This window comes from Ammospiza nelsoni, chromosome 3 (assembly GCF_027579445.1).
Source record: "Ammospiza nelsoni isolate bAmmNel1 chromosome 3, bAmmNel1.pri, whole genome shotgun sequence".
NCBI classification, from domain to species: domain Eukaryota; kingdom Metazoa; phylum Chordata; class Aves; order Passeriformes; family Passerellidae; genus Ammospiza; species Ammospiza nelsoni.
Window position 1 is genome coordinate 79,964,396 of NC_080635.1, and position 12,773 is coordinate 79,977,168.

Genomic DNA, 12,773 nt, shown 5'->3' on the forward strand with positions numbered 1-12,773 from the left:
TCCCGGGCAGCGGCAGCGGCGGCAGCAGGGGCGCGCACACAGCGGCGGGAGCGGCACCCGGCAGCGCCGCCTCCTCCCGGCCCCGCCCGCCGGGAGCGGCGCGGCCGCGCGCGGGGGAAGCGCTCCGAGCGCGGCCTGCGCCAAACAGCGCGGGGGAGACGGCCCCGGCCAATCAGCGCCCGCCGCCACCCGCGCCCGGCCAATGAGCGGCGGCGGGCGGCGTGATCGCGGCGTGCCGGCGGGAAGGGCGGCGCGTGGGCACGGCCGGCGGGAAGGCGGGGCGGGGGCGGGGCCGGCAGGGGCGGGGGAGCGCGCGCTGGAAACTGGGGGAAAGGTCGGGGGCGGGCGGCGGCCGGGAATGCCCGCGCGCGGGGGGCGGGGCCGCCGCTGGTTCCCGCCCCCTCGCGGTGCGTGCGGCGCGGCACGAGCGCTCCCGCCAACCGCCGCTCGCGTGCGTGCGCGGGAGCACCGCCGGGCCCGCAGCTTCCCGCCACCCCCGCCAGCTTCCCGCCAACCGCCGCCAGCTTCCCCGTCTGGGAACGGCGCCCCTGCTCCCGCAGCTTCCCGCCACCCGCCGCCAGTTTTGCCGTCGAGGTCCTGCCTGCCACGTTCGACAGGGAAGGGGTCGGGTGCCTGCCCGGCCACGGCACTGCTTTGCCGGATAAAGGATTTGGGATCACAAACAGTCGTAAACCCCCTCCCAAAATCCATGAAGGGTCACTGTTATGGATCATTGGATCCGTTGGTGTTGGAAGGCCTCCCCTGGGCCAGCCCAGAATGCAGCTCTTAAAAGCCTTCAAGTCACAACATATATTCTATTAAAAAATGTGTGTTCTTTGGTTTTTCCTGTCCCCAGCCCTTGTTTTCATTTCCCAGTGGCAGCCGAAGTGTGTTGGCCCAGCAGGATTTGTGGTTGTACTGAGCAGCACCAAGTGCTGGCAGTGGCAGCACCGAGCCCAGCTGGGGCAGCTCTGCATCTCACAGCCTGCCATGGGACAGGAAACACCTGTGTCCCCAGGGGGGTCAGACCTGTGTCCCTATGGAGGGTCAGACCTGTGTCCCCAGGGGGGTCAGACCTGTGTCCCTATGGAGGGTCAGACCTGTGTCTCGGGGACAGGACAGACCTGTGTCCTGCAGGCCTCTGATGGCTGCTGGCTTTGCCAGCACTATCCCAACCCTGCCCCTTCCCTTATGCCTCCTAGACACAGAATGAGGACAGCAAAAAGCATTTTAATCTACTGAATTATCTCTATTTGTTCCTTCCCTGGTTTCTGGAGATGTTACATCCACAAGTATCCACACAGAGAATCATCTTGAACCTCTGGGCACCTTCTGCTGTCAGCTTCATTTTGCCACTGGGGTTTATTTTTTCCCTTATAGTTGCTCCAAATCCCCGTCCTTCCCTGCTGCCCATGCAGTTTCTATCTAAAGCTTCACTGCACTGTGCTCATCCCTGCCTCCATTGCTGCAGATTTCAGCTTTCCCAGCCCTGGCCCATCCCAGCCCACCAAACAAGGAGAGAAAGGGATCTCCCTGGCCAGCCCTGTGCCGTGCAGGGGTTTCCAGCAGCTTTCTCTATCTATTTGCATGAGACTTGCTGTGCTGGAGCCCTGGCCTCTGCTGTAGGATGGGAAGGAAAATGCTGATAATTCAAACTGCAAATCGAGTTCTGACATTGAAGAGTTTTGTTCACAGAAGGGAATCAGTTGTGTGACAGAGAATGGAAAAAGTTTGTGAAAATGCTGTCAGTGACTAAAAAGCACAGCTGAGGTGGCACAGTGGGGGCATGGGGTTAGTGCCTCTCAATTGCATGGATCCTTTTCAAGAAAAACCTTTAGGGAATTGTAAAACTAGGAAAATACTGTTCTATTTTGCATGTTTTCCAGTTCTGCTGTCATTAAGAAGTGACTGGTGTTCTCCTTGCTGTCTGTTGTAACACATGCAGCTCCTGCTCAAAGCACTCACTCCTGCAGCCTTGGTCACTGACAGCAGAGACTTTTCATTGAGTCAGAGCATCAAAGGCAGCACAGCACCTCACAGGGAAGAAGCAGTCACAGGGCAGCAGAGTGGAATCATTTCTCCTCACTCCCAACAGGGTGTTTCCCATGTCACACACCACAGACTCTGCCCACGTGTTCCAGGTTCCCCAGGAGTGCTCGCTACAGCCCGTGGGTGCAAGACCAGTTAAAAGAAGTGATGTTACAGGTCTGAACTCCAACTTGTGCTGCAGGGAAAATGTGCTTGATTGTGTTCTCCTTGCTGAGCTAAAAATGGCAACTCAAGTTTTTTAAATAAATCTGTGGAAATCTTACCAAAGTCATCTAGTTTGCCTTTGCTGCTGCCAGCTGAGGCAGTGTTAGATGAGGAAGGAGCACCTTCCTCCTCATGTCAGTTATCAGGGATCTGAACCCCATAGAGCCTGAGCCCCAGCCCTGGCAGCCTGAGAGATTCTCCCTCTCTCCCAACTCATACTTCTCCCTGCTTTCCTTCCCTTCCCAAGGCTGCATCAAGGTGAATAATAAAGCAGTTAACATTATCCTGCTTCTTTGTACTTGTGCCTGCACCCACTGATTTCCCCGTGGGTTTTACCCAGCAGCACAGCTTCCTGAGCAACACACAGCGAGATCCTTGGGATGATCCATGGTGGCTGCAGGGAGTAACCTGGAACAAAGCCCAGGTATCCTCGATACTCCATTCCAAAGAGCTCAGAGCAGCTTCCCCACGTTCATGACTGCAGGATGCCTGGCTGTGGCAAGGTGACAGCCCCTGTCTGGCTGTGGCAAGGTGACCGTCCCTGCATGGCTGTGGCAGGGTGGTGTCCCTGCCTGGCTGTGGCAGGGTGACAGTCCCTGCCTGGCTGTGCCAGGGTGACAGCCCCTGCCTGGCTGTGCCAAGGTGACAGCCCCTGCCTGGCTGTGGCAGGGTGACAGCCCCTGCCTGGCTGTGCCAGGGTGACAGTCCCTGCCTGGCTGTGGCAGGGTGACAGCCCCTGCCTGGCTGTGCCAGGGTGACAGTCCCTGCCTGGCTGTGGCAGGGTGACAGTCTCTGCCTGGCTGTGGCAAGGTGACAGTCCCTGCCTGGCTGTGGCAGGGTGACAGCCCCTGCCTGGCTGTGGCAGGGTGACAGTCCCTGCCTGGCTGTGGCAAGGTGACCGTCCCTGCCTGGCTGTGGCAGGGTGACAGCCCCTGCCTGGCTGTGCCAGGGTGACAGTCCCTGCCTGGCTGTGCCAAGGTGACAGTCCCTGCCTGGCTGTGGCAGGGTGACAGCCCCTGCCTGGCTGTGCCAGGGTGACAGCCCCTGCCTGGCCGTGCCAGGGTGACAGTCCCTGCCTGGCTGTGGCAGGGTGGTGTCCCTGCCTGGCTGTGCCAGGGTGACAGTCCCTGCCTGGCTGTGCCAGGGTGACAGTCCCTCCCAGCAGGGCCATCCTGCACCAGCCCCCCTCCCTGCAGTGCTGCTGCTGCTGCTGCTGCGGCACTCTCTGGATGGGGCTCTGCAAGGGCTGTGGGGTTTTATAAAGGGCTGTTTTACTCAGATCCCTGGCAAACACTTGAGAGAAAAGCTGTCTTTGTTGCAGACACACAATGCCTTTGTTCTGAGGTAGGAAGGAGCAGATGTGAGTGGCTGCAGTGCAGGGTTGAGAAGGCTCTGCTCTGGTTATCTTATCCTTTTGGCTGGGATGACAAGAAAGAATCAAACATCCTGTGTGAGTAGCAGGGAAAATAATTAATACTGGAGACTGAAAACAACAAAAGGTCATGCAGGCAGCTCTCCTCCATTCCCTTTTTGTAGCTAATTATGCCATAAACCATTCAGAAGAGACTGAATGGGGAATATTATGGGCTCAGACAGTTTTCCTAATATTTACCAGTAGTTAAAAATAGACCAAAGCAGTTGTCTGGGGTGCAGCTCTACAGTTACTGCATTTTGGCAGCAGCATCTGAGCTGGCTGCATACAGCAGCAGGCTACAGTAGCAAACACACAGAGCCTAGCAAATGGCTAAATAAATATAGATATCTTTCTAAATAAATATAGATAACTACAATCAGTGCTCCCGTGCAGGGGCCTTGAGAAGATACATAGGAAGAAGTGAAAGACTGCAATAGGATGCATGTGGTGAGACGTGTGAGGATGCATCTCTGTCCCCTCTCCCTGCTCTCTTGTGAAGGACAGGGCAGTCAGAGCTGCCACAGCCCCAGATTGTCCCAAACCACACTTGCTGGGCAGGCAGAGGAGAAATGGCCCAGCAGAGGGGAGCTCTGCCAGGTCTGGCTGTCACCAGCTGATGGAAACTGCAGCAGCCCAAGGGCAGGAGCAGGACAAGGACCTGAGGGATTCACCCAGGGGAGCAGCAGAGATACAGAAAGTATTTATAGTCAGAGTTATATACAAGGTATCTCTGAGAAATAATGGGGGAAAGGGATAAAAGGGATAACTATGAAGAATAGAGATGGGAAGAATAGAGATAGGAAGAAGAAGAGAATAAAAGAAAGCAGGCAGACAATAAATATTTCTTGATAGAATAATTTTGGAATGTAAAAGCAATGATAAATCCACGGGTTTTTACAAAGACTGGTCCGGCTGACACGAGTGTGTATGGGGGCTGTTTTGGGGAGCTGCCTCTTTGCTGTGGAGCCAGCGGGTCCCGCCGGGCTCGGGCTGCGGGGACAGGGACAGGGACACGCTGCAGGGACAGGGACACTCTGCGGGGACAGGGAAACGCTGCGGGGACAGGGACACGCTGCAGGGACAGGGACACGCTGCGGGGACAGGGACAGGGACACGCTGCGGGGACAGGGACACTCTGCGGGGACAGGGACACGCTGCCGGGACAGGGACAGGGACACGCTGCGGGGACAGGTACACGCTCCCGGGACAGGGACACGCTGCCGGGACAGGGACAGGGACACGCTGCGGGGACAGGGACACGCTCCCAGGTCAGGGACACGCTCCCAGGACAGGGACACGCTGCGGGGACAGGGACACGCTGCGGGGACAGGGACACGCTCCCAGGACAGGGACACGCTGCGGGGACAGGGACACGCTGCCGGGTCAGGGACACGCTCCCAGGACAGGGACACGCTGCGGGGACAGGGACACGCTCCCGGGACAGGGACACGCTGCGGGGACAGGGACACGCTGCGGGGACAGGGACACGCTCCCGGGACAGGGACACGCTGCGGGGACAGGGACACGCTCCCGGGACAGGGACACGCTCCCAGGACAGGGACACGCTGCCGGGACAGGGACACGCTGCGGGGACAGGGACACGCTCCCAGGACAGGGACACGCTCCCAGGACAGGGACACGCTGCGGGGACAGGGACACGCTCCCGGGACAGGGACACGCTCCCAGGACAGGGACACGCTGCGGGGACAGGGACACGCTGCGGGGACAGGGACACGCTGCCGGGTCAGGGACACGCTCCCAGGACAGGGACACGCTGCCGGGACAGGGACACGCTGCGGGGACAGGGACACGCTGCCGGGACAGGGACACGCTGCCGGCGGAGCCGAGGGCAGCGCGGGCCGGGACTCGGAGCCGAGGCAGGGCAGACGTGCTGTCCCCGCTGTCCCCGCTGTCCCCGCTGCGGGTGGCAGCTGCCCGAGGCACATCTCGCTGGTGCCGGGTGTCGGGTGGCGCAGCGAGCCCGCTGTCCGCCTACGTGTCCGCCAGCAGGGACAGACAGCAGCCCGCGCCCACAGCCAGGACAAACCAGGCCCTCACGGGCTGGCCCCAGCAGCTCTGAGCCAAAAGTCAAATTCTTCCTCGCCTGCATCGTTGGTGCTCGCTCTCAGAAGCAGATTGAGCTCTGGTGCATGGGTGAGCATCCAGGGAGTGGGACACAGCCAGCACAGCGTAAGGAAACACAGCCGGGTTACAACAAAAGGAAAGGCCTTAAGAGAAGAACCACAAAAACTGTTTCCTCCTCTATTTTAGACCCACTGTGCTGATAGAGTAAACACACGCTGCCATTTTTTTTCTTCACTCCCAAAAATATGTTTCTTCACAAAAAAAATATTAACTGCATCAAAGACTTTGTGAGCCCTGGCAGTACTGCAGGGAGAAATCACCTCTCAAACAGATTTGTTATGATGTATGTGAAACATAGTGTGTACTGAACTAAAAGAATCTAATCCACAAATACTGATTACAGGTGTGGACTGTCCACAGGTCCGCTGTAATAGAAATAAAGAAGTGACAGTGATAAGTGTGACATACTAGTGCACCATCTGCTTGCTACTAGTGCACCATCTGGGTTTTCTACTGCTGCTGCTATTTGTGCCCTGATCTTATTTTAGAGCCACCAGGAGTTGGATTCAAAAACCAGCAAAAATTAAAATTTTAATTTTATATTTTAAAGTATTTATTTAATTGTTCTTATTGCTTAAGAGGATGTCTTCATTGTTTTCACTGCTCCCTTGACCTCAGCATTGCTGTTAGCTAAGCCTACACATATTTTCTGACACACAGTACATTAAAGCATTAGCTGTGCTGATGGACATTCCCCTCTTTTGGTCATCTCAGGACTTGCTGGGGCAGGCATCAAGCCTATATGCAAACATGTGTTTAATCCTGAGTCGTCTTAACAGCCCTGCAGTGTTTTCCAGCAGCCCTCAGGTGCTGGAGGACATCCTGTGTGACCAGAGACTGACTCCTGGACCACTGGCCGTCGTTCCTAGGGGGGATTGGCACCACAGGGGCAGCAGTGGCCTGGCATTGGCAATGTTCCCCAGTACCAGCACTGGCATCTGCCCATGGACATTGTCCATGGGCAGCCAAGTGTTGTGCAGCACCAAGTAAGGAATGGTGCCAAGCCCAGGGAGGGCTCTGGGTGGTGGTGGGGATGTGGTTGCTAACCCATCAGCAGGTTTATTTATAAACTCCTCACCACCCACTCTGGCTACACCATCACCTTCGTGCAGCTTCCTTGGGCTGCGCTGTGCCCACTCCCATCTCTGCTCCTGGGTGCAGGGTCTGCATCCTGCTCACTGAGAGCTTCCTTTGCCTCCCAGACACCCCAGTGGGCAGAACAGCTGAGCTCCCACCTGCAGCTGAGCCACCCCTGCTCCCTCATGGGTGCTGCCTTTCTGTTTCCCTCTCCAGTGCCACGTTTGTCTCAGTGGCATCACAATGCCAAGTGCTGGGGGGCAGGGAAAAGCTGCAGCTGGCAGGACAGACACCCAATCCAGGGACAAGGACACGTCCCTGGTGAATGACAGCCAAAGCAAAGGAGGGCATGAGCTGAGGAGATTGCTTGTAAAGGTAACTCCCCCTCAGTGCCTGGCACTCAAACTATGCCATCAATGATTTTATACCCTGAGCAACCTCCTCCATAAAATGCTGAATTAACTATATATTGAGGGACACAGTCAAGTATAGGATTTTACTGCTGAAAAATACATTTTCCATTAATTAAAAAAAATTAAAAAGCCACCCTTCCAAGCTGTTTTGGGGAGAAAGGTCAGTGGCAATTGAGTTGTTTAATAGTTTAAATCCCTGTTCTAATATCTGAAGGGAGGTATCTCACCCCAGCAATGGCCACATCCCATCCCTGCCCAGCTGAGGAACTGGAAAACTGCAATTCCTGTTGTTGTGATACTTCCTTGGCAGCATTGCTAGTCGTGCATGACTCAGTCAGCTCCATTCACTCTCTGAGCTGCAGAACAGACCCTGCCTGTTGTTTGGATCAAGTATCCAGCCAGCTTGATGCTTTTTCTCATAACTAGCGCTTGCCTGGACTGACTTGCCGCAACTCCCCTTGCGCAGTGGAGATCCTAACACCTTCCTTCAAAAGCATTTTCCCACTTAGTTTTACACTATTTACTTTAAAAGGACAAGGAGTCCTTACTTTTTCCCCAGCATGGGTAAATCCTTACATCAGCCTTGGGTGTGCACTTCCCCTTCACTGCTGCACTGCTTCAGGCTGTTAGGAGGCACAACAAGATGACGAATGTGAAATAAACTCAGGTTCCAGTTCTGTGCTACAGCTCTTCTGTGCATAGCTGTGCTATTTTCCCTTCCTGAGTGCAGGCAACACTGTTTGCATTCAGTTTCTTTCCCCTTGGGCATCCTTCCACCGTGGCAGCAGAGCAGAGAGCTGAGCAGGCACCATGTCTGGCAGTGCTTTTCCAAGGGGTGGATGTTGTCCAGGGATGTCCCCAGCTGCACACCCCACTCTGGGCTGCTGCACTTCTCTTCCCCATGGCTGCAGCTCACCTAAAGCAGTCCCAAATTGCCACCTCATCTCTGATCTCTTATTTCCTCCAGGAGAGCCAGCACAAGACAAAAGGCACAATCCCAAACACAGGAGGAGTTTCAGAACACCAGGAAATATTTCACTGTGAGGGTGACCCAGGAATGGGTTGCCCAGAATTCTGTGGAGTCTCTGTCCCTGGGGATATTGAAAAGCCCTCTGGGCAGGGTGCTGGGCAGCTGACTGGGGGTGGTTGAGCACAGGAGTAGGACCAGGTGCCCCCAGACATCCCTTTCAACCCCAACCATGCAGTGATCTGTGAAGAACCTGTGGCTGAACATTCACAGTCACAGTTCTCTGAACTGGGGAGAAACATTGCTTTTACCCCAAAACCTTCCCTACACACCCAGTAACTTCCAGTCAAGCTGAGCCCTGGCTGCAGCTCCTTGTGCTCCACAAGCACCACCCCACCTTTTCTCCCAAGCAACTGACCCAAGCAAGCTGAGCTGTGAATTCCCTGCCTGAGTACTGTGGGATCTCAGCACCTCAGAATGGAGGTGCAGAGAGGCCGAGACCACCCTTGGGGGGCTCGGGAATCCTGGAATGTTGCCAGAAGTGTCTGGTGGCAGGATTTTGATCCTACACAGGAGATGAGACCTGTATGAGGACTGGGAGGATTCCACTGGGTGAATGGTGAAGGGATAAGTTAGTTAGAGTGTAAAACACAGGATTTAGGATTTTGGTACAGGGGGGTCTAAAGAAGTAAGATGGAGGAATTGGGGCGTGTCCTGTCCTTCTTCTTCTTCTTCTTGGCCTCCATCTTCTGTGGTGGTGGTGGCACTTTGGGATTGGTCATTACTAAAAGTGCACAGGTTAATAAGAGTAGAAAGTATTGGAGAAAAATGATAAATATTGTACACGTAACTTAGGGTATAAAGATAAGTGACCGCCCGGGGGCTTGGGGAGTGTGCCCATGGCTGACTTGCTGTGCAGACCTCTGTCGGGCTTAAAGAAAATCTTTTAGATAAACAATTAATAAACACCAAGACCGAGACAAGATCAGAAGTCTCTCCTCGTCCTTTGAAGCGTCGGCTCTCCAAGGCCATTCCCAAGGACATCCTTGAGAATTCCAGCACACCTAAAACAGCCGAGAAACAGAGCAAAAATGGCATTCCCTGAGCTAACTATCTCCGGTAATAAATCAGCCCAGCAAAGAGAAAAGAAGAACGCCGAAAAATTTACAGAGTACCTCAGCCTGACTGTTTGGGCCAAACATAGATTTTCCTGGTTGGCAGCTTGGTTTTTGCCCCAGCTCAGGTCAAGTCCTCCTCCCTTCATCAGGGCATGAAATCCCAGTGCTGCTGCAGCCAGCCAGGTCCCTGCTGGCCACATTTCCCCCTGTACTTTATGGCATTCACATGCTCTGTCACACTGGATTACATCTGCCCGAGTGCTGTCGTCAGGGAGCTCAAATATGGTTCATAAAAGCCTCAAGATGTACCTTTAGAGCAAAATAACAGCAGGGTAATGGGTAGAGGTAATGCAGCGTGAAAAAAAAACCTTGAGAAGCAGAGAGAGAGGGTTTTCAAAGCAGGGTGATGGGGGAAATTCCTCCAAGAAATTAAATATTGCACAATTTGATGGTGTTGAAGAGCATCATTAACTTCCAGCACTTAGGAGCTGAAATATGGACCTAAAGAAAAAAAAAAGCACAAAGGAGAGTGATTTAGAGTCAAAATCATAATCTTCATTTTTCTTTCTCTTGAGATATCTTTCAAATTTTTTTTCAGTCCTGGAGAAGGGCTCAAATTTTTCCTTGGGAAAAAAACAGTGGAAGTCAGAATGGGGTCTTGGGGGTGCTGCTGGCCATTCATGGGGCAGTGTTGTGGTCTCTTGCCCTGCAGCATGTACAGAGGAGCAGGGACAAGCTGTGCCTCTACAGAGAGGAGGTGGATTTGGGCCCTTCTCTCACCAAAACCCTCACATCTGCTGAGGCTGGGCAGCCCAAGGCATTGCAGCAGCCCCCAGGGCTGGGCTGGGGGTCACTCACAGGCAAAGCTCTGGACAGGGCTGCCATGAGGGGCCAGCTCATTTGGGAACAGCCATGTAGCACAGCAGGGGGTGATTCAGGCAGCAATGGATTGGTTTTTAGCTTGCCATCTCTGATTTTATAACTGTCTCCTTCTGTCTCAGGCATTACCCTGGCCTGAGGCTTTGTAGACAGCAGGTCTCAACCAGCCTCTTTGCCTGCAGCCTGGGCTCTTTTTTAAGCACACAAAGCAGAGGCAAGTGGGAGGGGGCTGGTTTAGGGCCCTTTAGGATATCCACAAGATGGGGAACCCAGCACTGCTGCTCCCCAGAAATGCTTGGTCAGCACTGGCTGACAGGCTCAGAGCATTTAAAGTGAGAAGCTGCGGGAACACAATCTGCAAAGCCGACCACTGTGTGATCACTTCTCTTTTATTTACTTATTAATAGCTCATGTAATTGTTTAGGAAAAAAATCAAGCAAGCCTTATCATGACAAGTTTATAAGCACCATCAAACCAAGCACTGGCACCAGCCCCTCCCTATGCCCCTGGCACCGCTGCCTGGCAGAGCCAGTGCCACTCCCTGCTCTCCTGTGCCCTTCTCCCAGATACCTGTCACCCCCTGAGCAGGGCTCAGCACTGCTCCCTGTGTCCCTGCAGACAGCAGCTGCTCCAGGCTGTCCCTCCAGGCCAGGACTGGGCTCTGTCTGGGCATATTCTGATGGCTGGAGCAGGCAGGTTGGCTCCATCCAAACTCCTGGGCAGTAGCAGCAGGACAGCGCCCTGTTCAACCCAAACCAGCAAGCTCAGAGTTGGAAGAGCAGATTGATCAAGTTGGCAGGGCCAGCACTGCCTGGCTGGGGCTCCATCCAGCTCTCCTCTCCTGCTGGACACTGAGGAATTTCCCTGGTGCTGAGCTACCAGAGGACTCCATTCACTTTTCCCCATGTCACTTCACCCTCTCCAAATTTCACTCCAATTCCCACTGTCTTTTTCAGTGGGAAAAACTTTTTCACTGTCTTTTTCAGGTGGCAGCAGCCACCAGCACAGCATGCTCCACCATCCCTCACTGCTGTAATCCCTGAGCCCAGGGCTCTCTCTCCTCCACCTATCAAATCCCAAGACACCCAAACACTTTTCCACTCATCAGAGTGCATTCCCACTCATCAGAGCTGCTGCCAGGCTTTCCTCTGCCTTCTTCCCAGACTGCAGTGGTGGTGAGTGACCTGCAGGCCAGTTCTAGGCTAGGGATGCCACCCAAGGTGACCAGTTCTGCAGCAGGGACACACCAATTCAGAGCTGTTGACACTGGTCACCAGCTGCCATTGGCACATGCATCTGCAGCCTGCAGGGTGGCTGTGCTGGAGGCATGACAAAATAAATCCTGCTTGAGCCAGGGGGCACACCAGAGCTGCATGCACAGGCACACAGATGCATGGGGCAGGGCAGCACTGCCCTGTGGGATGTGCCAAAACCCCACAACCACCCCAACCACAGCAGCTACTGACACTAGCCAAAGGGGGAAAAAAGCCAAATATTCCTTCTGCAGCATTGTGAACTATGCAGTGTTTCCAGTGGTGTGGCAGGATAGTCCAAGGACAAGCAGCTAAACAAATTCTGAGAACTCATATATTAGATAAATCTAAATATTGTCTAGTATTTAATAATTCAATTGCAATAATGGCTCCAGTGATCTAAAATACAAACCAAATTGAGGAGCATTGAAGCTCTGTGCTCTTGCAAACCCTTATTTGACAAAGTTCCATCAAGAAGCTGGAGGGTAATGCAGAATTCAGCTTTCCCATACAAAAAGAGGTCAGATCTTAAAAGCCTAACTAAATGTTTTCACTATTAGAGCCCTGAGTCATGCCCCAGGAAGAAGCACTGAGTTCCATGTAAGGCTCCCTACCCTGGGAGCTCAGAGCTGCATTTCTGGAGGTTCATCCTCACTTCCTCTAAACTCACTTGAATAGAAAAGGGCTGAGGGTGTCAGGAGGAGGAGGGAGTGCTGGCACAGACACAGGCACACACACACCATGTGAAGGCTGAGGAAAATGGTGGTGCCACCCAGGCAGGGAAGAGGGGGAGCAGCTCCTTCTCAGCCAGCACTGCAGCAGATTCTGTATCATGCTGAGGTTTGCTGTGAGATGGCCACACACCAGCTGTGGGGTATGGGGGCAGAACCCTGCTCAGTCTTCCAGCAAGCACAGGCACAGGTGGAGATGACACAGGGCACCCCCAGCACTAGTGCATCCCCCAGTCATGGCACACTGCAGCATCTTCCTGCACCTGGGGCAAACCTGTGAGCAGAGCCTGCACAAGAACTACAAATAAATAAGGAAATAAGGAGAGGTTTTCCTCGCCTTTTCCTGGCCCAGAAATGTTCTGCCCCCCCCGCTGCTCCCCACCCAGCCCCAGCATGCTGACACAAGCCTGGTGACTGGGAAATGCCAGCACAGGAGCTGCTGCAGGGGCTGGGAGCCAGCTACAGCAAAAGCTTGTTGAGACATTTTCTGAGAGTGAAAAAGAGGAGGCGAACACCTCTCCAG